The sequence below is a fragment of the Trachinotus anak genome, unplaced genomic scaffold, assembly GCF_046630095.1.
Source record: "Trachinotus anak isolate AG129_WGS33_773 ecotype Australia unplaced genomic scaffold, CSIRO_AGI_Tana_v1 ptg000057l, whole genome shotgun sequence".
NCBI lineage: Eukaryota > Metazoa > Chordata > Actinopteri > Carangiformes > Carangidae > Trachinotus > Trachinotus anak.
This window is the reverse complement of record NW_027273908.1, coordinates 111883-137445: the sequence shown is the minus strand read 5'-3', so window position 1 is coordinate 137445 and position 25563 is coordinate 111883. Positions and strand designations below refer to the sequence as shown.

The window sequence follows — 25563 nt, the reverse complement described above, 5'->3', positions numbered from 1 at the left end:
CTGATATTTCTTGTCACTTCATAAACAGACTGTAGGATGCATGATTGTGGAGCTGCTCCTCTGCCATTTCCTCCTCTGTGGAGTTGGTATGAATGAAACAAGAGGCAGAGGGAGTGGAGTGATGACCCTCCCAAAACTCCTCTGCTACAGTCACAGCTTTCCTGACACCTGCAGGTGATATGATGCTGCTTAGCACTTGTGTTGTATCAGCATGTTTGTGTTTCACAATGATGCAACCTTATTTTGTAAGTCAGGACTGACAGTGAAATACATTTAGTGTTTCACTCTCTGCAGTTCAACACAGCATGTGAATTTACTGAATAGCAACATCAGTTCAACTCATTTTTTCATATAATTTGCTTTATAGGCAGGAAACTTGGTTTAAGGTCAGAAAAGTTAATTGCTCTGCACTCTTAGCAAAGAACATTTCAATTCATAGTCTTGTCTTTTGGCTGGATCACTGTATTACCCTCGTTCATTCAAAAAGAGAAGCTAAATCAGCTGGCTGCATATCTGTCCCCAACCTACACATTTTATTTAACCAATAAAACCTGGGGGAGCAGTGAACAACTCAAATAAAAGAGTGTGTGTAGGATCAGTTCCTGTTCAACTGTTACATTTTAAACTGTCCACATTTAATCCAGTTAAACAGAAGGAATAAAACCTCCCTCAGTAATAGACTGGATCTTAAACGCTGCTGATTTAACTGGAAGTAAATAAGTTGGAAGTTAATGAGGTTTTATCAGCAGCTCAGCTTCAGAGAGATTCACTGACACAGAGAGGAGATGATGAACGGAAAGAAAGACGGAGAGAGTGTGAAAAAGAAGAGCGAGGACAGAAAGAAGAGGTTACACACCTTTAATCGTTCCCCTGGTTGTCTGACAGACGTCTCTCTCTCTCTCTCAGAGACTCACACTTGTCTGCTCTCTGTATAAAACACAGACCTCCTGGAGCTTCTTTACATAATGCAGACCTCTCCAGTGGCAGTGAAGCTTTGGAGCAGAACAGCTGTATATTATTATTCTCTCACAAAGGGAAAATTGTTTCAGTGATTTACTCGAGCAGGATCATGTCTTCATTCACATTTGTAAGTCAGGAACAGCAGCTAATGTTCTTTCCATGGTTCTACTTGAAAATCTAATTAGTGCTTATTATTGTCCTCTTGAAATCATTGTCCTCACAAGAAAGAGCTTATGTGATTAAAGTCTGGGGGCTCGGCCGGTCCTGGACTGGGTTTGGTTCGGTTTCTAAATCCCATTACTTTATTCCTCCAGGCTCTGAGGCTCATGTTTGTGTGTCTCTTTGTTCGTGGTCAGACTTCTCCATCACAGCTGGAAGTTTTCCAGTAAAATAATGTTTCTGATTTGAATTAAGAAAACATGTGTGACTGTTCCTCAAATTTATATTGTCAAATAATCACAGTTTGTGCCTTTAAAGTTACAGTTAATTCTATAAATATAAGGTTGTGTGTTTGTAATTAATAAATGAACAAAGCAACATGAAATCCACTGTAACCTCAGGACTAAGATGACCTAATGAATTATGGGATGCCCTGCATGCTTCTCTGGGGCCTCTGTAGTTGCCCACACAGCCCACAGCCCCTGAAATCCTCCATTATTAATATCACTGTTGCAGAAACTCCCACCAGGTGAGACCATGTCTCACCTATGATATCAGGACCCACTGCTCACAACCATGTGAGACTAAAGTGTTTCTCTGTGGGAAAACCTCATTTAACCTCAGTCCGTTTCTCATTTTCACTAGAAATTGTATCAAATAATAACCATTCATTGAAACATCATGTTTTTTTTAAGTTATGCTGCACTCATATGATCAGATTTCTTTAAGAAGTAAAATGGAAAATCAGTTCCATCTGAAGCAAATAAAGTTAATATCAGTGACACTGGAACACACTGATCTCTGAATCAGTACCTCCGTGTTTGTTTTTATACATTAGTGTAGACCTCTTATGTAGAGTGTTTCCCCCCTCAAGCCTGTCAGGGGGTTAATTCTGACTAATGGTCTGATTCAGTGGCTCCACTTCTGCTAATTTCATGCTGCATTTCTTCAAAGGTAAACAGTGGTAGAGCAGCAGCAGCAGCAGCAGCAGCAGCTCTACACACTGAGTGTGTTTGTGTGATGGAATGAAGCAGTGATCCAGTAAGATCACAGCAACACACCCTCTCCTCTTATTAAACATGCTGACAGTTGTGCCTGCTAATCTGTATGGAGAGACTGAGGGTCTGATGCAAACATGATCATTATGATCATTCAGTCCACTCACATCACTGCCAGAGAAAATAAAACAATGATTTTAATGTTTAATTCTGCTCTCAATCCGTTCACAGTTCTGACCCCAAAGGACTGAACTGAACTGAATACAATTGATGCTCTGACTCATCAGTAGCCTGTAAAAAAACAAAAAAGCAATGTCACTGTTACTGAGTGGATGTGATTTTGCATGGCAATAGTTTTGAAGAACAAACTCCACCTTAACAAGTCAACACGACAACAAGTTCCAGCTTTTATCAAGCATTTCTAACTTTTCTGCAACATGAATGGATCAGAGGTGTTGTGGTATTTGTGTAACACCTGGAGCAGACTCAACCTGTGATATGGAAGCTTCATATGTTTTCTGTCACTGTGTGATGTTGTAACAAATGTGTGAACACTTCAGACAACGGTGCCATTCCTGCATATGTTCTCCATTGTAGAGAAATTGTTTGTTTTGAGCGCAAAACAAAGAGAAAGCAAGAGAGGCACAATAAATACAGTTAATTGAGACTTTACTTACCGGTTATAGATGTGTGCCCTCATCCGCAGGTGAAGACAGTGAGGCAGCTTAAAAAGAGAGAGGCAGCAGAGAAACACATGGTCGGATGGAAAAGGCTGGTAAACAGGCAAAGTAGAGGAACGACAGAAAAGTGAAAGTGTGACAAAGTGCTGATGGACAGGCTGAGCACTGGGAGACTGATGAGCCAGCGAGCTGCAGCTGAGGAGGCGGGTCCTGCGGCAGCTGGCGAGATGGTTGAGAACAGGTGTGATGGACAGGTGAGCCTTGGCTGAGCGTCTCTTGTCTTTGGGCTATAGTCTGGGCTCTGACTCCAACAGCTGATTTCCTGCATTTGAAGTCGTTCTGTGGTAGATTTACTCTGATGTTTAGGGTCATGGTCCTGCTGCAAAGTGCATGTGAGGAGGAGCTCAGGGAGGATGGATGGGTCGACAAAACAATGGACTTAAACACAGAAGACCACTTTTCATTTCCTGTCTCATTTCCTGTCTTCTTTTATCCCTGATCCACAACCTTAAGCTCGTTTATTTTTGTAAACATGACGACAAAGGTGCTGTAACCTGAATGAAACACTGATTTTATCCCAAACCACGATCTTTCCCTGAACCAAATAGTTTTTGTGTGTGTTTAAACCTAACCAAACTGACTTTGCTCTAACCTTAACTGTGTGTGTATTATTGTAACCATGACAACAAAGGTCTGGGACATCTATTTGGCTGATTCATGTGGATGCAAAGAAATCATTCAGTGTTATCTCTCTCACTTCCTCTCTCTGTTTCTCTCATATCCATCTGTCATTCAGTTGTATAATTACAACAAACAGAAAGGTGGAGGCAGAAAACCTCCACTGGCCTCGCTCATACCTCACTATACATATTTATGAAGGCATTTGAATAAAATGATTTTGTAACAACAAAATATCATTTGGAGAAAGGAAGAGTGGAGAGAAGGAAGGTGAAGAATGTCAACAAGCAGAGGAGGAGGAAGTCAGAGTGGGATCTTCTGAGGCTGATGAAGGAGACACAGTTTGAATGTGTATGTGAGTATGTGGAGATGAATGATATGAAATAGCTGATTTGTTTCATAATGATTTTAGTTTCCATGGTAACAGACTTGAGGTTTTAAAACTTTTCCCTGTCTGATTTGCTGTTGACAGTCTTGTGTGTACTCACCACAGCTCTCACACTGTTGAATGAGCTGCTGGTCAGAGCAGATGAGAGCAGAACAAACAGACAGTCTGAATGGTAATCATCCACAGTCTCTCCCATTTGTTGGAATATCGTTTTTTTTTTTTTTTTTTTAATCTGTGGCTTTTTCAAATCAATAAAGACGACAGCAAGATTAAAACTGAGACCTTGGTCCCAACTAAAACTAAATCAATGTTTATTAGAATTGGTCAAAGTCAGAGGACTGGCCACAGACAGAATGTAAAAGAGATGATGGAGAGAAAAAAGTGAGGGTCGACTTTTATCACTGTGACTTATACAAAGAGAAAAAAAGACAGATAGTAACACTGGACCAGGGAATATTATATTCAAAAAAGACCTGAAAGCATTTGGCTTCCTGTGAATATTTAGCTTCACATTAGCTGCTTGTTTCATCTCTCTCTCTCTCATGTAGCCACTCCAGGGCTCAATGAGCATTTATACATCAGTTCACCAGGGAGGACGAGTCCTCCACACTTCATCACGTCTTTGATATTAAAACATGCAGAATTAAATGTTGTTATTATTTATTATTCTATCATAAGGTTTTTACAGGAGGGTAGATCGTAATGTCAGTCACTATTCACTCCAATGAGTCTGATGTCTGGCAGCAAGTTAAATATTCAGTTTTGTGTTGGTATTTTACACACATCTGCTTCACATCTGGAAATCAGTGAGATACAATATTCCAAAGCCTTAATTAAAACAAATGACCATAAATCCAAACATCTATTCTCAGATTAAACAGTTGGAAACAGAATTTTTTTGACTGGATTTCCTTCCCTGTCTTATTGAAACTCCTACATTTATTGTAGAATGATGTGAGGTTTGTGAGGTTTTGTGGCTTTTCTTCTGTCTTTCTGCTCATTTATATCCATCTGAGGTCTCAGGCTGCAGGTTGTTTCTGTTCTGCAAGCTCTGCACAATTTGTGGACAAATATGCATAATTGTGTATTAAAGAGAACGTTTGGGATGGAAATCTCATCATGGGAATAGCAAAGATACTAATTTCAGTGATTTGAATAAATGTAATTATTGAAGCTACTGGATAATACTCAGAAGCAGTCATCCATTAAGCACAGTGAAATTCCCACAGAAACAAAATGTGGTTGAGGCCAAAGCACAGAGCAAATCTGCTCATTTATTTTTCATTTATTACTGTGCAGCTTTTAACAGTATTTAGTTTGAGTCTGTTACACAAGACAATCTGAGTGAAGCAGTTCAATTTTGATTTCAGCAGTAGATTCACACAACAGACAAAAAATAGAGTGCCTCACTCACTGAGCTGATATTCTATGTAGATATACTAAAGGCCATATAAGTGGTTGAAATGTTAATTATAAAAGTCAAAATTTGTTGAAAGACTGAGAGAGTCAGAAGTGATGGAAGCACACAACATGATGGCTTTTTCCTTTTTTTCCCCTCTGCTGCTATTTTTAGATTTTAGGTTTAATTACCGTTTTATATTCGGGCAAAACAAAAACAAAACGACATTTGAATGAAGGATGATGGGATATTGAGGAGGTACAGGTTAAACATGAAGAGTCAGTGCAGCAGGCCTGAGTGTGTCCACACACCACTGAGACACACACAGCTTTTAGTGCAGGCTCTGTGGAGGACAGTTAGCTCTCAGCCAACATGTCAACAGCTGGCAGAGAAGGCTGGTAATAGACTTGGTTGATGGAGAGGAGAGAGGAGGAGAGAAAACAATGGAAGAAATGGTCAAATCCACTCCAGTCCAGCTCCTTTGGAAGAAGAAATAGCAGGTGACACAGAGCTCATAGTTAGATCTATAATAATCTATAATCATCTTCAGCTTTAAACTTCAGACAGAAACATTTCCTTCCTGTCCAATATGTTCTTTCTGTGTCTGACTGGAACCTGTATTTAGTTTTGCTTCTGTCATGTTTCATATTTTAAAATTCACTTCCCACATATCAGCATGTTTCCTCCTCAGCGGCCATGGTTTCCCTCCAGCTGCCATCACAGCCACTTCACAGAGCAGTTCAATGAGATAGAGAAATCCATAAAACTGGATTAAACAGTTCTCAGCATGTCAGCATCCCATGCTCCACTCTCTGCAACACAAAAGAGGATGTTTGTATCTGTTCTATCATTTTATACAAGCTTTTACTTTGTGCAGTCAACTGGGCATCTTTATAACTAATATAGTTGATTACAAAACACAATCTTCTCTAAAGCTTCACTGCATTAGGACAAACCTCTCCAGTCAGCGTGAAAGCTGATTGGCTGAACATCTGTTTATCACATCCTCACAAAGAGAAAATAGTTTTTAATCAACTCAGGCAGGATTATATTTTTCTCTTCTGCTCTGCATTTGTAAATCATGAAGTGAAGCTTCAGCTAATGCTCTCCCTATGGTCTCTGTTAGAAAATCTCATTAGAGCTTAATATTGTCCTCTTGAAATGATCGTCCTAATAACAATGAGCTCATGTGCCTAAAGTGCTGGGGGCTCAGCAGGGCCTGGACTGGGTTTGGTTTCTCATTATATTGTTTTTCTTCAGTTAAAGCTCAGATATTATTGGGTCATTTTATTTAGTTGTTCAATTCTGCACCAGCTGATATTTGTTTTGATGAAAATGTATGAAAAACATCATTCAGGTTTCAGTTCTCATAGAATAATATCCAGTATGAGACAGAGGTGATGGCACTGTTTTTGTCAGTATCATGATGGTCTGTTTAACCTGTCTCACTCAATATCTGCTGATGATGATGATGATGATGATGGTGGTGATGTATCTGACTGCCCACCAACAAGCAGCTGTCACATCTCTCACAGCTGTTTACAGCTCATCTCTTTGTGATGTCACTTCCTTTAAAAGATAGTTTGTAGTTGACATTCAACAAAACAAAACCGCCGCGTACTTCCACTGTCAGACATGGCTGTGTTAAGCTCTGGCTGCAGTAATCCCTGTATTTACAAAGTCTTTCTCATGTTGAGAGCTTTGCCCAGTTCAAGGCCACTGAATCTACCGTGTCATGTAAAGCAAAGGGAAACACTTTCAGATCCACATGTCAAAACCAAACTATGAGTTAGATTTCTACAAAAGTTGATCAGTTATCATGGATGTATGTTATTTAATAAATATTGTAAATAATATACTTTATTTTTGAACAATTTGATCTGAGACAGTTGTGAGGGGACACAAAGCTGAAGGTCACTATGTTAAATTCGGACCATGTCCATTGAAAGGAATCATGCAGACCGAGAACAATAATTGACCCCTGCAATGAAAGATAAGATTCCTCATTTCAAAAGGTGAAATTCAGATATCCACAGGGAGAAATCTGAAGAACTGAAACAGTTTCCTCAAGCGCACAAAAACATGAACAAACTGAAACCTCCCTCCTGAAAAGTTTGGTCAACACATTTAACTGCAGGTGCTTGTGATGCACTTTTCATGAAATCTCCTCTCCAGATTTCTTTCTGTCTTTTAAAGGACTACTGAGCAGACTCTGAATAACCAGCTGGATGACTCAGGTAGTGTATTTGTATTATTCTGTTTTGTACAACAGCAAGGTAAACGGTCTCTTGTTGTAGTGACATAAATCAGAAGAGCATCTGTGAGGCCCATCTGGAGCAGAAAGTCTGCATCAGCACCACTGAGGTTAGTTTTGTAACAGTGAACGTGAACCTCAGTGAACTTGTTTCACTCACAACCTGCTTCTGTCTGAAGGGTAACGAACAAAATATTGGTGATATGAAGCCGACTGCTGCTCCTCATTACAGAGGCTCCGCTGCTCTCTGCTGTTTGTGTGGAAAAAACCTCTGAGTTGTAGATCTGTAAGTACAGAAAACTGAAGAGTCAATTCTGATTGAAAGTGTTGCTTTAGAGCCTCAGTTATCACACTGTGTGAATCAGTAATCTGTTCATGCTCCTGGTAAGTAAATGTGTCTTCAGAATGACGAAGCTCTTAATGAATGTGGATGCATGGTTCCTCATGTCTTATGCAGTCTCCTGCACAACCTGAGCTCCTGCTGTAAACCACACGTTGCTGAAACTCATGCAGGTGATATCATTGTTATTCTATTTTCCATTATGTAAGAACCTGCTGCTCTCAGCCATGTGGGACTAAGCTGTGCTGCTGAACCTCATTCACCCTCTGATATTTTCCCTTCGTCTTCCTACAACCCACCCATTACATCCATTATCACTGTTGAAGTAAAACGTCACATGGTCAGATTCTCCTGTTAAATCTCATCCCTGCAGCTACAGAGAAGCTTCTTATTCTCAGCTCTGAGTCACATTACATTTATTTTTTGGGTTTCTGCAGACATGTAGCAGCAGATCTGAGAAATGTGATTTCACTCCTGCTGCGGGGGGTAAGCAAAATAAGACCCAATAGAAAGCTCTGCCAGCTGTTGAGCAGCTGTAAACCTCTGCAGAGAGAAGAATGAGTGTGAGTGGAGAGTCCAGTCACAGGGAGCAGCAGCACCACCACTGTAGGCCAACAAGAGGAAAGCTTTGAATATTGTGGAACATTTTCTTCATTTCACAATCTTGAAATTGTACAAATTAATTAATATATCTTCCAAATATGATCAACATTGGATGGAACATCTCTCAAGTTTCTGAACAAGTCTCCTTCCTCTTCTTGTTCTACCTGTCCTCCTCATCTGTGTTGTTGTGGCTTGTGCACATGAAACATTGTCATCACCCTCCTCCACAGTCAGAATCATTGTAGTATTTTTATTTCTCTCAATGGAACAAGTGGTCAAACTGCCCCCAACCCCCTGATGCACAGTCTAAAATTGAGTCTAAGTGGGAGCTATTATAGACCACACAGCAGTGGAGAGGTCGGGGTTAGGAAGATGAAGAGAGAAGGAGAGACATCAGCCTGATGAAGAAAATAAATGATGTTATTCTAATGCTCCTTTCAAAGCAGTTTCATTTAATAGATGTGAACAGTTGTGGTGGAGATGAACGAGTCAGTGCAGTTCTCCTGGTTGAACTGCTCTCACCTCGTTGCCTTTAAGCTGGAATAAAGCACCACGGTGGATCAGACTGTATGTTGAAGTAAGTTGGTGTGACGTCTCGGATACAGCTGTCCATGGACATGATTTCCTACATCAGACTGGAATATTTCTTCAGGATGTTGGAACTGTTGTAGCAGCTCTCACAGTGTTAACCTGGTTTGCTGCTTCTAAACATGACTGTTGTTGAGGCAGAAGGAGGAGGAGGCCGGTGGAGTCTGGATCCTGGTTCTCTGTGCAGATTCAACAGGGTCAGACTGTTTATTTCTGACAATGTTAAAGCGTCTCCTGAATTTCTTGTGAGACAGAGGTTTTCTACATCAGCAGTTGTCACAGTTTCTGTGTGAAAGACAGAGACGTGCTCACATGTATAGTCTCAGTGGAAACAGAGTCTGAATCAGTTCTGCTCTGAATAGAAATGGTGAGAGTTTGGGGATCAGCTCCAGGTCATTCTTTTTCTGCTTCTTGAGCGATGGTGAAAAGGTGGTAATTTTCCTTGTTGCTGAGGAAAATAAGTGAAATTTGAACTCCACAGGTTTTGTTTGACACCAGGTAATGAAGGATTATTTTCTTTCTTAAGTGGAACACAATGAATATTTATTCAGTGATTGACACCACAGGCGCTCACGAGAGTGGTGTGATTATACTGTGGAATAATTGTTCAATGTGATGGAAGAATCACAACAGATTAAATGCAATTCAGAGCCAAGTGTTTGGGTTCAGGGCAGTGCAGACAGGAAAACCTTAGACTGAAATACAACATTGAATTCTAACCTTTAAGATCTCATAAAGAGTCAAGTGTAGTGTGAAGGATCCACAGCCATTGAAATTACTAACAGTAATATGCTTTTTTTCAATAAATGATCATTGAATTCCAAATGTGATCTCTATAGTTGCATCAGTCTTTCGTGCCAGGGGAATGACCTTTGACCTTAGAGAAACAAAATGGAGTCTCTGCAGCAAAAAGCTGAACTCCACCAGGTGCCTTCTTTTCTTTCCAGCAGCTCAGCCTTCACTTCATTTTCTCTGCATTGTGTAGGGAGTGATTCATCAGCGTGAATGTAGAGGGAAATACAGTGAGCAGTGTTATGAGAAGGAACAGGACTGAACCACTGGGTTCAGTGTTTTAATCAGTTTCATTACTATCCTCATAGAAAGTACCTTTACAAACCATTAATTTAAAATGGTAAGAATATAGTGTTTCATTTTCCAGTGGAGCTGCTCCACATGCAGGAGGTACCTGAACATTTCCATAATGTTAGGTTTCACTCACATCTCCCACTGAATCCTCGCAGCTCTGACTGACAGCTGAATGAGTAATAACCCAGTCTTTAAAACAGGAAGCTGGGAGAACAGCTCTACCTCTCTGCTAGAGTTTAAAACTGAGAGGGAAGAGGAAATGATCCACAGTGTCAAGAAGGACAGGATCACAGGTACAAGAAGAAAACATAAGAGTGGGTGTTGATGGAAAGGTGAGAGTTTCTCCTCAGGAGGACGAAGCAGAAAAAGAAAGACAAACACTGAGAGAGAGAGAGATGAGGATGACGTTTCTTAAGAGACAAGTTGTTAGAGGGAGAAGTCAGTGAGTGGTGTTGGCACTGCTTTCCTATGTGTGAACAAACTCTGTAGATGTGTGGTTGGCAGAGCTGTCTTTACCAGTGTGACCAAAACTCAATGAAACTTGATGTGTTCACAGGAGAAATGACTTGAAAACAACACAAAGCAGCACATGTGACTTCAGTCCTGGCAGTTGTCCCCAGCAGACCAGTCAAAAGCTGATAAATGCTGATGTGTACTTTATATTCCAACTATGATTCACACTTTTTCTTTGTTTATTTACATGTAAAATATTGATGAACAAAGTAATTACTGGCTCTGTCTCAGCAGTTAGATTCAGTCACCATGACGAGACAGCACTGCTTCAGTTTGAAGCCGGTCCATCAGAGCAGCCACATTGAACCTGTTGGTCTGCATCAGATGCAGCAGCAAACAGACAGAGGAGCACGGCCTCTTGTAAAATCACTGCAGTGTGAAATTCTGCTCTACTCTCCATCTCTTCAGCTCTGATGGAGCTGAACAGCAGCTCCTCAGCTGCCTTTTCTACCAGTCTGATGATGGTAACCACCATCTGTGCAGTGAAGAGAATCTCCATATACATGTGCACAAACTGTTATTATACCAGGAGTTCATTGTTGTATTATTATGCATGTTGATGTGTTGATTGTGCAGTAATGAGACGGAATGATGCATTAGCTGTACAATTGCTAAATCAGCTTTATGCTAATTGTTTTTCATATTTTTATTTCATTATTTTTACTGGTTATAATCATTTGTCATTAATTTCAAGCCCTATCCAGTTGAAACACATATATAACAGCTGTCAGATCTCTGAGTGAGTTTGTACAAAGATACCATCTTCTACTAGCCTCAACAGTGACTGTTCTCCAGGAGAGAAAATTACTTTTGGAAGATGGAAGGACAGAAAAAGACATGAAGCCACAACTTCTTTCTAGCTGTAAGTTATCAGCTTAAACAAAAGAAAAGAGATTCTTAGCTCCATCAGCCACACACTGGTTTGATTTCAATTTGCTGGTATGTACAGTGGAACTGAGTGATGCAGAAAGCCTTTGGTGTCTGATGCTGAGGAGGAACACACTGACTCGCTGTCGTTACAGTGAGTAAGAAGAACTGTGATGTAGGTGATGATAAAAGCTGCATATTGTCATCTGAACCTGATTCATTTCCTGTGAACAGTATCAGCACCTCAGTATTTCCAGCAAACCCTTCAGCAAAATACATTTTGGAAGAAGCTGCTCTATCGTCTCTACCTCCCCTCAGAACAAGCGAGCCGCCCCCTCAGCTGGATCAAGGTGTGTCACCCCTGTGAGTGAACTCCCCACTGTGTTTCTCTGTGGGAGGTTCACAGAGTGAAGACCAGTGAGAGCAAGAGACAACAGACGAGGGAAAGACAGAGAGAGACGGAGTGAGAGACGTGTGACTGGGCAGACGTGGTGAATGAGTCCTTCAGGGAAAATGATAAATGGGATCAGCAGCAGTGTGGTGATGTTGTTCTGCCTCAGTGACACAGGGAGTCAACAGCTGCTTGTCTCGCTAAAAGCCTCTTATCAGGCTGACTGACCCCACATTTTCACACGGGTGCACACAAACACTCACACAGCTGCACTGGCAGGAGTCTGAGCTCCTCACCCTCTCCCTATGGGTGAGTCCAGACTCCCTGCAGAGGAAGCCTTTGCTGCTTGTATCTACAGTCTCATTCTTTGTGTTGTTACCCAGAGCTCATGACCACAGATCCACAGTGGAGCTGTATTCAGTTGATCCACTCACTTAAGTCTCATCACTGTTTAATATTTATCATCAAATATTCATTTAAAGTTCAGAAGGTAGGACTGCTGGAGAGCTTCTCTGTACGCCTGATCATGACAGTGAGTGTCACAGTAACACTGAAGAGGCTCCACAGAACTAATCTCTTATATTAACCTGACAATCCACCGACTGACCCAGAAAACTTCTGTGTCATTCACAGACCACCATAAAATGACCAGTGATAACAACAGTCTCTCTTCATTCTCTGTCCAAGCAGCAGGATGCAGCTGTGAGAGCTGCACAACCAGCAAACTGCTGGAGTCACTTGACAGTTAGTCGAGTGTTAGTGGACAAATAAAGGGAGACCCAGCAAAGTACAGTTGCTCCAGTATGCTCCACAGTGTCCCTCCTCCTCTGCAGAATAGTAGTAGTAGGGTGTGTGAAGGGTGTGTATGTGGCTGATAAGCAGCTGAGCAGAGTTTTGACACTCGGGCTGCTGTTTATTTGACAAATTAACAGGCTGTTAAATCCAGTTATCAGATAAAGTGTGAAAGTACATGTTATCTTTCTCACTGAAGACAGAGGAGATAAGATGTTTTTAACTTTAGGCAGAATTTATTTTCAAAACAAACAAGTTCATATTTTTATCACGTACCTTTGCAAATGTCTGTCAAATTTCTCGTCCCTTCATCAGTGATGATTTACACCAGGTGTTTACAGCAAACTGTGATTAACTGTCAGGATATTAAAGCGACAGAGTCCTGGACTGTGAGGACGAGGACGATGAACCAGTGTGTTACAGATCATCAGAAAAACCTGCTCATCAGTGACAGACTGATACTACACACATTTCTTCATCTTTTAACGAGCTGCAGAGTTTTAGTTGAATTCACTGGTTGTGTCCCACATCACTGCTGCTCTTTACCCACAGGGATTATTTTCTTTCTTTTCATCAGATACAAAAAGAAGCAACAGTTGTTTTGGCTCCTCTCTTCTCTCATTATTTTGGATATAAATCACACACAGTAATTATCCTTATTATAGTCATATACATGTCCTGGTTTATAACATTTGTCTTTAAATTAATGTAAAGTTCTTACTGTTGTTGCCTCAAGATTTTTTATTTGCCTTGTTTACATGAGTGTGTGACACATCTAAAAAATGTACAGTGTAAAATAAAATACACTAAAAAAGTAGAAACATAACAGAAACCCACCTCGACATGTAACTATCGTATCTCACACATTAACACACACACCCTGATAACTTGTGAAACCATTTGAAACTTTTCTTCATGAAACAACAACAATGTCAGAAATGTCTGTGCAAAGGCAAAAAAAAAAGTTTAACAAGGAATGACATGCATGTGTCTGTCTGCTTGACTCTGACCTTTACTTAAAAATAAAATCTACATGTGAATGTATCTTCTCAGCTGTGAGTGTAATTTACAAAATGAAACACATATTTTTTCCACACTGATGCAAATCAGTTAGACACTCAGCGGTTTCAGCTTTAAAATATTCATGCTGCAATTTGCAAACCTCCCAGATGTGTTCATGACGGCTCTGTCATTTCTATTAAGTGAACAAGTTCTTCTGTGTTGCCGTCCAACCCACCTCAGTCCCTGCAGGGTTGGAGTTATTTGTTCTTGCACTGAGGCTGAACTGGGCTGCATCTCTGTGTCACAGCGAGGTGAGGAGGCCGTACGATGAGTGTTTGTCTCCTGGCTGCTGGTTGAAATGTCTGTGAAGTGTCTTTGCAACCCATTCAGTCCACAATGAGCCCTCTCACATTCACTGAGATCTCCAAAGGGAACTCTGTGGAGGACGCACATTTGCATGAAATAAGCTTTAATCAACAAGAAATCCTGAAAATGAAATGTTTCAAACAAACAGACACAGTTCTTCACTGAGCTCTTTCATTCATGTGAGTGGGATTTTTAAAACTGACCGTGTCTCAGGTTCATGTACAACAATGATTCTAAATGCAAACAACTGCTCTCCATTGCCTTGAACAGTGTTTTCTGTCTGATGACTAATGATGAGCAGCCTCCATCAGCAGTGAATATTAATACCCACCTGACGTCACACAGCTGGATGATCACTGACAGCAGCCTCTCATATAATGTGTGTGTGTGTGTGTGTGTGTGTGTGTGTGTGTGTGTGTGTCACTCATCAATCACAGCAAAAGGAAAACTAGTCAAATGTGTCATCAGATAGTTAAATGTTTATCAACAGGGGAGAAGGTGTTTGGGGAAACCTCTGCATCTGTTCTCTCTGACTTTTCCTCTCATTTCTCTTTGGTCTCACAGTCGTGCTGTTTTGTTTTTGTTTGAACACATCAGATGTAAAATACTCTTTTCCACACTTTGTGATTTCACCTTCTGCAAACAGTTACCATCACACATTACACTGCAGTTTAAATGTAAACAACAATTTTACACACAGTCTTATGTTGCTTTCAAAGCCTGTGTTTGAGTATCTGGATTTTACAGTGCCATAAAGATCAAAAGGGAGAGGAAGACAAAATGTGTGTGGTGTTATTACAGTTTGAATGAACATAAATAGACAGACTTCTTTGTGGATGTGGAGCACCTGGAGAATATTTGATGTTTGGATATCGTCACGGCTCAATGACCCATGGAGAAGCTATCATCTAGTGAGGAAGTGGAGGGAAATGAGCTGTCAGTCGGCTCACAATTCTTCAAATTATGTCTAAAATACTTTTCACCCATTAAATAGTAAAAAGAAAAGGACTGTTACTGTTCTTTATTTTTAAGAGTAAATATTACTGAGTGTATGCATCAGACAGAAACACAACAAATCACTTACTGCAACAAACGGTGAGTCAGTTCTTTTCAGCGTCTCTGTGCTGAAACTGCATCTTGATGATCCATGATGCTGAAGATATAACTGTGAGAACAGCACAAATCCCCTGTGGGTTTACACTTAGCTGAGCCAGAGCAGCAACACTGATGTGTTACTGCTTTAAAAGCTGCCACAGACTCGACAGAGTAAAACTAGCAGGAGGCAGGAGGCCGGTGCAGAAGCCTGTGCAGGAGGCACCAGTCTAACAGGTCATTTCAATAGACCGCCTTGTTATGAGGGTGGATTTTATTTGATGTGTGTAGTGATCGGTGTGTAATCTGGTTGTGTGTGACCCCTCAGTCCTGCCTGAGCTAACACTCCTGTTCAGTCAAACACACTCAAGTTAAACCACTGGTACAGAGACTGAAAGCAGAAACAACCCTGTGTTAAATAGGACACTATGGCAGCAGCAGCACTATAGAGGGGAGATAAGAGGAAGTCATTCATCATTTCCTGTTGGGTTTTTCTCTTTTATTGCTCTGAGAAGAGAGAACAAGTGATTCCTGAGCTGTTATAAAGGAGGGAAGCGTTTGTTTGGTTTCTGACATTGAAAAGCACACACCATGAGATGTTAACAGCTAACACAGCAGAACAGCTGCATGAGCTGAATGAACACTAAAGCCGTCTCTCTCCTCTTTATTTTGTATATAAAATACATTCGTATTTGTTTCTGTGTATATCAACCTCCTATGATGAAGAAGAAGAGAGATGTCCCTGAGAGAAAAGAGTTTAACTTGTGATTGAGAGTCGTTTCTTTCTGACAGTTTCCAGAGGAGATGTTTGCTGTTGATGCTGAATTGCCACTGGCTGTTGAGAGCTTCTCTGCTCTCAACTGTCTTTGCCTCTCACAGTATTCACTATTTCATTTATTTTGTTAACATCCATGAAAGCAGAGTCCCTCTCACCTTTCTGTCTCTGTCCTCCTCCCACATTCTCTCTTTTCCACCTCCTGAGCACAAAGTCATTCAGTCTCTGGCGTCAGTATTCAGCTCTTCTTTGAAAGAAGTGCAGTCAAATGTGTGTATTTTTGAGTCGAATTATGCTCTGTAACAAAAGCCTCTGTCAGTGTTTCACTACAGTCTGACTTTCATTTGTATTCGACATAATCATAGTTAGCCACTCTGCCCATCGCACAGTCATCACACAGTCTCTCTGAGCTCTCTGAGCAGAGAGGCTGAGGACAGGAGTTTGACAGTAGACTTCCTTCAGATGACAGTGATTTCTTCACAGAGCATCTGAAGCAAATTATTTCTCAACACAAACAGCAGAAAGTATTGCTCAGTAACATGACAGTGTCGACCATCAGCAGACAGGTCAGAGATACTTCAGACTTGAGAGAGTATTAACGATTCAAATAACTGTGTTACATGCCCTCGGGTTTTTGCCTAAAAGGATACAGAGGTTTACTGGAGGTTTACTGCTTCTCCCTACTGAGGGTGATACATGACAGATCTGGTGTTAGATACGAGAAGAAAACAGGAGACAGACTTCAGTGTTGTGAAGCTCCCTTGATTAAACAGCTAACTGTGTGGTACTGTGGTAACTGCTCTGCTCAGTTTCTGTTTGCAGCAAAGAGACATGAGTGAAAGAATGAAGACAGCAGAGTGAGGGTCACAGGTTTTAACTCCATATGTTGATGTCAACAACCACTGGGTTCAGAATCATGAGCATTGACCAGGTAGCTGAGAGTCACAGACCTCACAGAATTCTGTAGGAGCTTTAATGTCTTTGATGTGTGAACATTCTAGAACCTGATGTCACAGGCTGCAGTCAGTGAACGCAGCAGAGACAACTTCAGAAGGGAAACAGTAGGAGACACAGTCAGACTGGACACAACAAACTTCATTCAGGAGGAAACAATGACTCAGGTATTTATTTCAGTCTGTGGTTTTGCAGTTGATTTTGTGGGGTGTTTTTTTCAGATCAATTGATCATTAACTTGGCAGGAGGAGTAATCACAATGGTACTTTACTTTGAAGGTTTGAGTGATTGAGAGTATTTCTTATCATTGTGTTTATTTATGCTGACCAGGTTTATTAGATATTCTTACTGTTTCTCACATTGTCTGCTCAGGTTTCCTCTCCTTGATTTGAAACAATACTGACGTGGCTTTATGTACATTGAAAGTGTTTCTGGTTGTTTTAGTGGATCCTCTTGTCTATACTGTCCACACAGAGATCTCTTTCTAAAGAAATTCCAATGTGAGTGACGGGGAACACAATCCAGTCACTGTTCTGTGTAAAAGTAATTTCTTAAGTTCAGAAGAAGCTAATATGACATTTCAGCAGTCTGAGTTAGAAACATCAAATGTATATCTCAAAACTCTGTTTCGTCCACAATTCCCTCACATTTCCACACCTAATGTTTCCTTATGGAGCTGTGGAGGAGAGATTTTTTCAGTTTTACTGTTTAATTACTGTTTAATTTTAGCATTGATATTTGCACAGGAATCAGACTGTGATTTTGTCTCCTCAATAGTTTTCAGAGGGGATCTCTTGGCAGTCAGTGTGGACAGCAGGGATATGAAAGCCACCTTTGATTATATATATGGGAATGTTTGAGCAGGAGAGTCACAGGTGTAATTAATAACAGTCACGAGACACTGCAGAGGAACAGAACCATCGTCATGCTCAGTGATTACACCTGTGCTTTTCCTGCTGTGACAAGTTAAAATGTTTCCATGGTAACATCTTGAGAGCTGGTAAAGAAGTCCCAAACAGGACTAGCTTTTTCACTAAAGCTGTTATTAGCTGAAACTTCAACAACCACTGGGTTCAAGGACTAAATCATGAGCACTGCCCCAGGAGATGAGAGTCACAGACCTCCAGAGGTGGGACCAAGTCACTGTTCTGCAAGTCACAACTCAACTCAGCTCTGACGAGGTGCGATTTGGACATGAGGAGGTGGAGCTCAGCTCTGGTGGGCTCCAGCCCAAGTTAACCCTGATTACATCACCTTTCTACAAGCTTGTTGAACAGGTGATTTGCTAAATTACTTCCTGACCTTTTACTTTTTACTGCTCTTACAGTAACAAGTGTAGTTCTTGTCTACTTGAATAATCTTCACTTTACCTGGTTCATTGTGTCCAGACACTGCAGCCTCTCTGCTGTGTGTGTGTGTGTGTGTGTGTGTGTGTGTGTGTGTGTGTGTGTGTGTGTGTGTGTGTGTGTGTGTGTGTGTGTGTGTGTGTGTTACAGAAGGGAGGGGAACAGTTGGAGACAGTCAGACTGGACACAACAAACTTCATTCAGGAGGAAACAATGACTGAGGTATTTATGCACAATTATTTATGTTCATAATTCATATCAGTCTGTGGTTCAGTAGTTCGTTTTGTGGTGCTGATTTTTTCAGATTATATGTTTGTTAAATTGGCAAGGAGAGGAATCACTCTGGTACTTAAGCCTGGAGGTTTGAGTGATTGAGAGTATTTATCAAATCACTGTGTTTACTTATGCTGACCAGGTTTGTGAGATGTTCTTGCTGTTGCTCACATTGTCAGCTCAGCTTTCCTCTCTTTGGTTTGATACTTTATGGTTTGTGTTAAAGGACAGGTTCTTAAGTGTGTCTTGAAACAACACTGACCTGGCTTTATGTATGTATGATGTACTGGATCCTCTTGTCTATACTGTCTGCACAGGGATAATTAAAGTGAACTTTGATTATATTTATTGGAGTGATAGAGCAGGAGAGTTACAGGTGTAATTAATAACAGTCACGAGACACTGCAGAGGAACAGAACCATCCTCATGCTCGGTGATTACACCTGTGCTTTTCCTGCCATGACGAGTAAAATTGTTTCCATGGTAACATCTTGAGAGCTGGTAAAGAAGTCCCAAACAGGACTAGCTTTTTAACTAAAGCTGTTATTAGCTGAAACTTGTGGAAACCACAGTTTTGTGAGGCCTATTCTCCTTTCCTACTCTGAATGTGAGCAGGCTGTCTGAAGGTTTGGAGTTGGAGTGTTTATGCTGACTGGGTTGTCCAGGGTACTGCTGGCTGTCTACAGAGCATGTTGTTCAAGCCTTCATGTTCAGGAGTGCTGCAGTACAGGACAATTCAGGAGGATTAACAGTGTTTTAGTGTCCTTTTTTATGACATCAGAGATCTGTTCAATGCTGCTATATTGCAACAATACCTGAGGTCATTTGCAGCTTTCAGTGCATGTGTTCTGAGTTACCATTGTTCTCTATATCTCACCTTTATTCTTCACAGTTCTCATTAGTCTGTTGTGGTGTCCACATCCCCACAGAATTAACATTGTACATTTCAGCAGAGATAAAAGCTGTTTGTAGCACCACAGGAAAATGTCCAGAGTTTTTTTTTTTTTTATTTGTCAGTTTAATGGTGATGTTCTGGGTTGTTTCTTTTTCGATGTTATGGAAAAGTAGAAGTGTGTGATTAAAAAAATAAGGCTAGCTCCCCTAACATGACTGGTTGATACTAATAGGTAAAATGTGGTAGCTTGGTTTTTGCGTTGGTTTAAAGGTATCACCGTCTGGGTATAAACAAAGTTTTAGTCCAGTTCTGATTAAATTAGAGACACAGTGGTCATTTCAGGCACAGTGGTACAAGGACAAGTTAGATAAATTATTAGAGCCTCTGAATGCTCTCTCCAAATAGCATACGAGAGACACAGCATTGACTCCAGTCTCACCAAGCTTGTTGCCATCAGCAAACCTTAAAGTTAGATGTTTCATTTGGATCCCAGACAGAAGTAAATATTGCTGGTGATAATGAACCCAGTTTGATTCAGACTACATCAATGACTATAAGGCAAACACCTGTGTTTTCTTGAAGGTGGCAGATAAATGAGTGTTTATTTTCTGCATTTACGCAGTTGGTCAGCTCCAAATTATAAGCTATAATTGGTGTTTCATTTGTGATCAATTGCGTAAGATGTGCAGTTCCTACTTCAATTAATACTCTACTCTACAGTCAGAACTACACTTAATCACCTCAGGATGGACTAAAGTGGGGGATTTCGGGTGTGTTGATATTTTTGTATTATGTTGATGCTGTGGTATCAATTTACCTGGGATTTAAGCAGTGATACTCTTGATGGCAGGGAAGATATTATGTATATAGAGATTTGAAAATGTATATTATAATATTTATAATAATAATTATTCATTTTTTTCATTTTTTGGTTCCCAACTGTCTATTTGAAGAAGCTTGATGTTTTACTGAATGAACCACTGTGCTGTTCGTGCACTGTCTCTGTCCATGGTTCTGAATAAGAGCAGCAGACCAGCCTTTCTCACTGAAGCAGTTCTGCAGTCCATGCTGGTATAAGTATACATATAAAACTAAATATTTCTGCATTTTCTTTCAAAAATGCATGTGATTGCCTGAACTTGCTGCCAGCGACTAAAACTAAAAAAATATATTAATTGTTTTAATTCACACAAAAATTGCAGGACTAGAAGCGAGCCAAAAAACACATGGAAGAAAAATAACAAGACTAAAGATTGTTATAACAATAATTGCTGTGCAGCAATCACACAGTTATCATTGTTTATTTTATTCTATTTATTTATTTTTTGGTTCCTAACTGTCTGTTTGAAGAAGCTTAATGTTTTCCTGAGTGAGCCACTGTGCTGTTCGTGCACTGTCCATGGTGCTGACTGCACTGTCTCTGTCCATGGTTCTGAATAAGAGATTGACTCAGCTGTCTCTTTTACAATTGTTCAGTTCAATGGTTTTGTTTCAATTGAGCAGACCTTTACTCAGCAGTCCACAGTTCATTATCAACTATTTGAATTCCTTTACTAATGAATGCTCAATTGTGTTTTGATTCGATCAACTAACCCTGCTCTCATTAACCAGACAGAAGGCATGAAGGAGGAGGAGGAGGCCTTGGCTGAATCAGTTACTCTTCCTCTGTCAGTCACAGCAGAGAGGATGTGTGTGACAAAGGTGAAAGGTCAGCAATTTGTCAGATAGGACTGAATAAAGGAACGTCAGGTGTCCAGGGTCAGTCCTGTAGTGGAAAGCTTGTTAGCTATAGAAAACTACTATGGACTCTCTCATTCAGTGTGTTTCACCGTCAGCTTGTGTTTGTCCTGACAGTGTGTGGCTACATGTCAGATGTGAAGTCTCTGGTCCCTGAAATTCATAAGTTAAAGCCAACAAGGTGCATACAGTTCTATATAACTATTAAATAGGTTTTTCCTAAATGTAAATGCATCGTTTGTATCTTGTAGTGAAGGTCTCTGTGAATCAATCCATGTGTGTTAAGAACCCACATCTGCTTCAGTCTCTGGTCCTTTTTTATTGTGTGTAAGTGCTCTTCATCTGCTGAGCATCACTGAAATGACAGGTAGCTGTTCCAACTCCTCTGTCTTCCTCTAACAAGGCTGCTGCTTCTTCATCACTGCTGTGTTTGGCAGAGAAGCTTTATGAGAGTCAACTAAGTGGAGGAAATAAATGAGAAAACATCCCTCATTAAACATAAATCACTTTGTCACCATAAACAATGGCTTTCACTAAAATAATGTTTGTACTGGAGTTACTACAGTCATATAAATTAGGAAGCCAGTTCCTCATGTAACATCTGGCTTTTAGCTGTACTATAGATTATAGATTCTGAGTTGTCCTAAGTGAATACCCATGATGTAATGTGGCCATGTGTTGAAATTACCCAGCTGGACTGAAACCTTTGGCTGTTGCATATTTATGAGACCAGACTCTGGCTGGCTGAGTGTCTGCATACAAAGTAGTGTTCATAGAGGAAAAGTAAAGTAGCATCAGTTTCCATCAGAAATCAGCATTAGCTCCTTTGCAGTGAAGAGCTACAGTAAACATTTTGGCTTGTACATCCATGGGTTCAGGATACAGTGTAGTTTTCTGTGTTTTTATTTTTTTTGTTTTGTTTTGTTTTGTTTTACTTATAGTCATGTTAAAATGTAAAGTGCAGTAAAGGCTGCTCTTCATGGACGTCAGGAAATTTCTTTGATGTCTTTTTTTTCAGACATCTGTTGGTCTTGGCAGTGGAAAGCAGCTTTCATGTGGCTTGAACCTGAATTATTATGAAAATGTGGTCATTACTGAGGATGGGGGGGGTCTCTCTGGCTGCCTTGAGGGGAGGTGAAGCCATTAGTCTGGAGTTTCTTTAACATCATCGGCCATCTCTCCTGTGAGAGGCAGCAGAATGAAAAGGTGTCTGGTTCCTTTGGGGATTGATGGTGTTTTTACGTTTGGTACTTTCAGCATCATTGAACATTGTGACCAGTGTTTGAGTGTTAAGCTGTGACTGATCAACAGATTGACTCATGTTTGCAGCTAAATACAACAGTTTTACACTTTCACACTGTAAATAATATAATAGGTAAAACATTTTATCTTCTTTCTTCTCTATTTTCTTTCTCGTAGGTAAGACAACCAGTTGTGTGCGTGTCTGTTTTTGTACGTGTGTGTGTGTGTGTGTGTGTGTGTGTGTGTGTGTGTGTGTTTTTTGTGTGGGTGTGTGGTCATGTTATCCCAGCGGGACGACAAAGACACAACCTCCTGCTTCATGCTGGTCTGCAGAACTGACAGTAAGAACAACTCTGATATTTCCTGAGTGACAAACATGATTGTTTTGATCAGTTGATGATCAGCTGCTGTGGTGTGTCTGAATCTCTCCCTCACTGTCTCTGTTCTGTCGTCTCTCCTCCTTCAGTCCTATCTCAGAGCACATGTTCCTTCTAGTCGAGTTGTTTTCTCCTTTATGGCCACAATTTTCCTTCAGACACCATCACATCTTCTACCTGATGTGGTCACACTGGAGAGAAGCTGTAGAATTAGATAATGGCTTCACTGATCGCTCCTTAATGAGACAGTTATGGCAGCTTGATGTGATGCTCCTCTTGCTCTGGCTCTGTGTTTAACAGCAGAAACCTGGTTGGGGCAGAGCTGCTGTCTCTTTAGTCTGAGCTGACTTTCATCTTGGTTGGTTTCCTGCTGTGTTGTGTTTTGTTTGTGTCTGTGTCTCTAGTCCACCTCCCTTTCCGTTGCTGCCTCACATTTCTGACACTCAGCAGTGAAACAGGCTCAGTCTGGCTGTTTGGTTTGATTGTAGAGATGATGGTCACGTGGACAGACATTGGTCTTTCTGACTGTTTACTCTTCCAGTGAACAGCAAGATGAAAGGGTCATTGCATTTGGATTTCCCCCAAAATGTGTGAATGGTGGAGCATCTGCTGTGGGTCAGAGGAGACAACATCTGTCTGTGTCTGTCCAGCTGTGTGTCCCTCCAAGCCAATCATAAGAATTGAAATTGAGTTCTCACAGAACGATTCAAACTTCCCTCAGAGAGACTGGCTCTCAGATGTTGCTGATGCACTTTGAGAATAACAGTGAGAATAATGTGAATGTTGTTGTGACAGCAGCTGAACATCGAACAGATTCATTTTGACAGAGAGGAGAGGATCAGAGAAAGTAAAACAGAGGGATGATGACAGAGAGGAGAAGACATGATGTGTTCACAGGTTTCTGTGCAGTTTATTATTTACATGTGATTGTTTTTGTCAGCCTCTGTTTACACTGTGTCATGGAGACACATTTGATACTGCTAATCTGCTAATCTCTACTTTCGGTGCCAGCAAACACTGAATTTTGTTACCTTTGTTTACATGTTATCGTTTGAAGATTAGGTGTGTGTGTGTCTTGGATCACTGCTGTTTTTCTCTTTCAATCTATAAATGCTGACTCGTGCTCCAGGCTCCATCATTAGTAACTGTTTCTCAGAAATATATTCATGTGAACAACTGTTCTCAACCTGTGTGATGAGAGTCTGTGTCTTTATTAGCCTGTTGGTTTGGTTATTTGGATTATGGTTGTACATTCTTGAAACTTAGTATTTAGTAATTTGAAGGAAATCTCAAAGTCTTCCTCAAACTTTCTCAAACCTCTCTTCTCTTCTCCTTTCCTCTCCTCCTCTCTGTGATGAGGATCATCATTGGTGATGATGATGTTAATGTTCCATTCAGTGTGTGTGTGTGTGTGTGTGTGTGTGTGTGTGTGTGTGTGTGTGTGTGTGTGTGTGTTTCCTCTGTGAGACTCTCTGTCTCCTCATTAACCTTCCCTCCATGCAGTGTGGATTCAAAGGGCTCAGGAGCCGAGAGTCTACACACACACACACACAAACACGCACTTCACACACACAGACCACAATGTTGTTGATTCATTTGACTGTACTGTAGCTGCTGTAAAACACAGAAGCCTGACGGATCATTAAAATGCTGCTGAGCATGGTGTCGTTTATTTAAAGTGGTGGTCAGTCCTCGTCGACTGTTTGTCATGTGTCAGGAGACAGTGCATGTTGTGCACAACATGGTGGTTTGTTCATTGAATGTTGTCTTGTGCTCAGTATTCCTGAGGTTTTCACAATCTGTGATCTCTAATTCATCCACAAAGCAGTTTGAATTTTAATGAGATCACTGAGCAGCCACACTTTAATCTGTCATTAATTAGCTCCTAATTGGCCTGATGATAGACTGTGACAAAATATTATGGGGAAGCTTTTTGGTCTCCAGTGACATTGAACACATCTTCAGCACACACTCACACAGAGACTCTGGAAGTCCTGTGGTGTTTCAGGCAAAATGATTGTGTGTGGTGCAGATGGAGTCCAGCTCCTTCACTGTTGCTCTTCCTGCTGCTCTGTGCTCAGCGATGGATGCAGCAATTACTCCATGAAATGGTTCAACATGACACACTCCCCCTGGTCTCTGTGTCAGACTCTTCAGGGACACACACCTTTATGACTGAATGACTCATCAAACACACAAACACATTCACACAATACATGACTACACACAAACTGACTTCATGTGTGGAGGGGTCTAATTATTACTCCTTATAGAGGCACAGGTACTGACATAGGTCTGTGAGAACCAGCTGTCTTGATCTTGCTTTAACTTACACGAAGCAGTGGAGCTGTATATGTGGCAGGTATATATTGTTTTTATATATTTGTGCGGACAGGATTATATTTTAAGAAGAAAACTAAAAGAAAACAGCAAATGCCAGAAGTCAGTATCCTGAGGAAAAAGGGTTGAAAGCTCAGCTAACTCCACTTGACAGAGATTTATCTCTGCACTTCAGAGGGTCAAGTTCAGAATTGATTTTCCTGACTCCATGTTTCCAAAGGAACAACTCTCTGAAACTCTAAATCATTTCCTCAAGTACATGAGACCACAGATGATCTGATGGAGAAGACTTTGAGATCCTGTGGTTAATGCACCTGTGCACATTTTCTTTTCTCGTATTGTTATCACTAGAATCTCCCACTGCCTGAGATCATCTCTCATCCTCATGTCAGACCTGCTGTTGTCAGTCAGGATCCATCCATTGGATAATTATGGCTGTATTTGAAAACCTGTCACATGTTTTATCTT

At 40.7% G+C, this 25563-nt stretch overlaps 1 long non-coding RNA gene across 1 annotated transcript; it reads right to left on the bottom strand.

The window, feature by feature from the left end:
• Positions 1-1441: 1441 nt before the first annotated feature.
• On the bottom strand, positions 1442-15279 carry LOC139616751 (uncharacterized). Its single transcript, XR_011688406.1, has 5 exons — positions 15149-15279; positions 14912-14972; positions 8982-14134; positions 2795-8857; positions 1442-2408 (listed from the first exon to the last, which is right to left on the bottom strand). It is a non-coding gene; the product is annotated as an uncharacterized lncRNA (long non-coding RNA).
• Positions 15280-25563: the final 10284 nt, after the last annotated feature.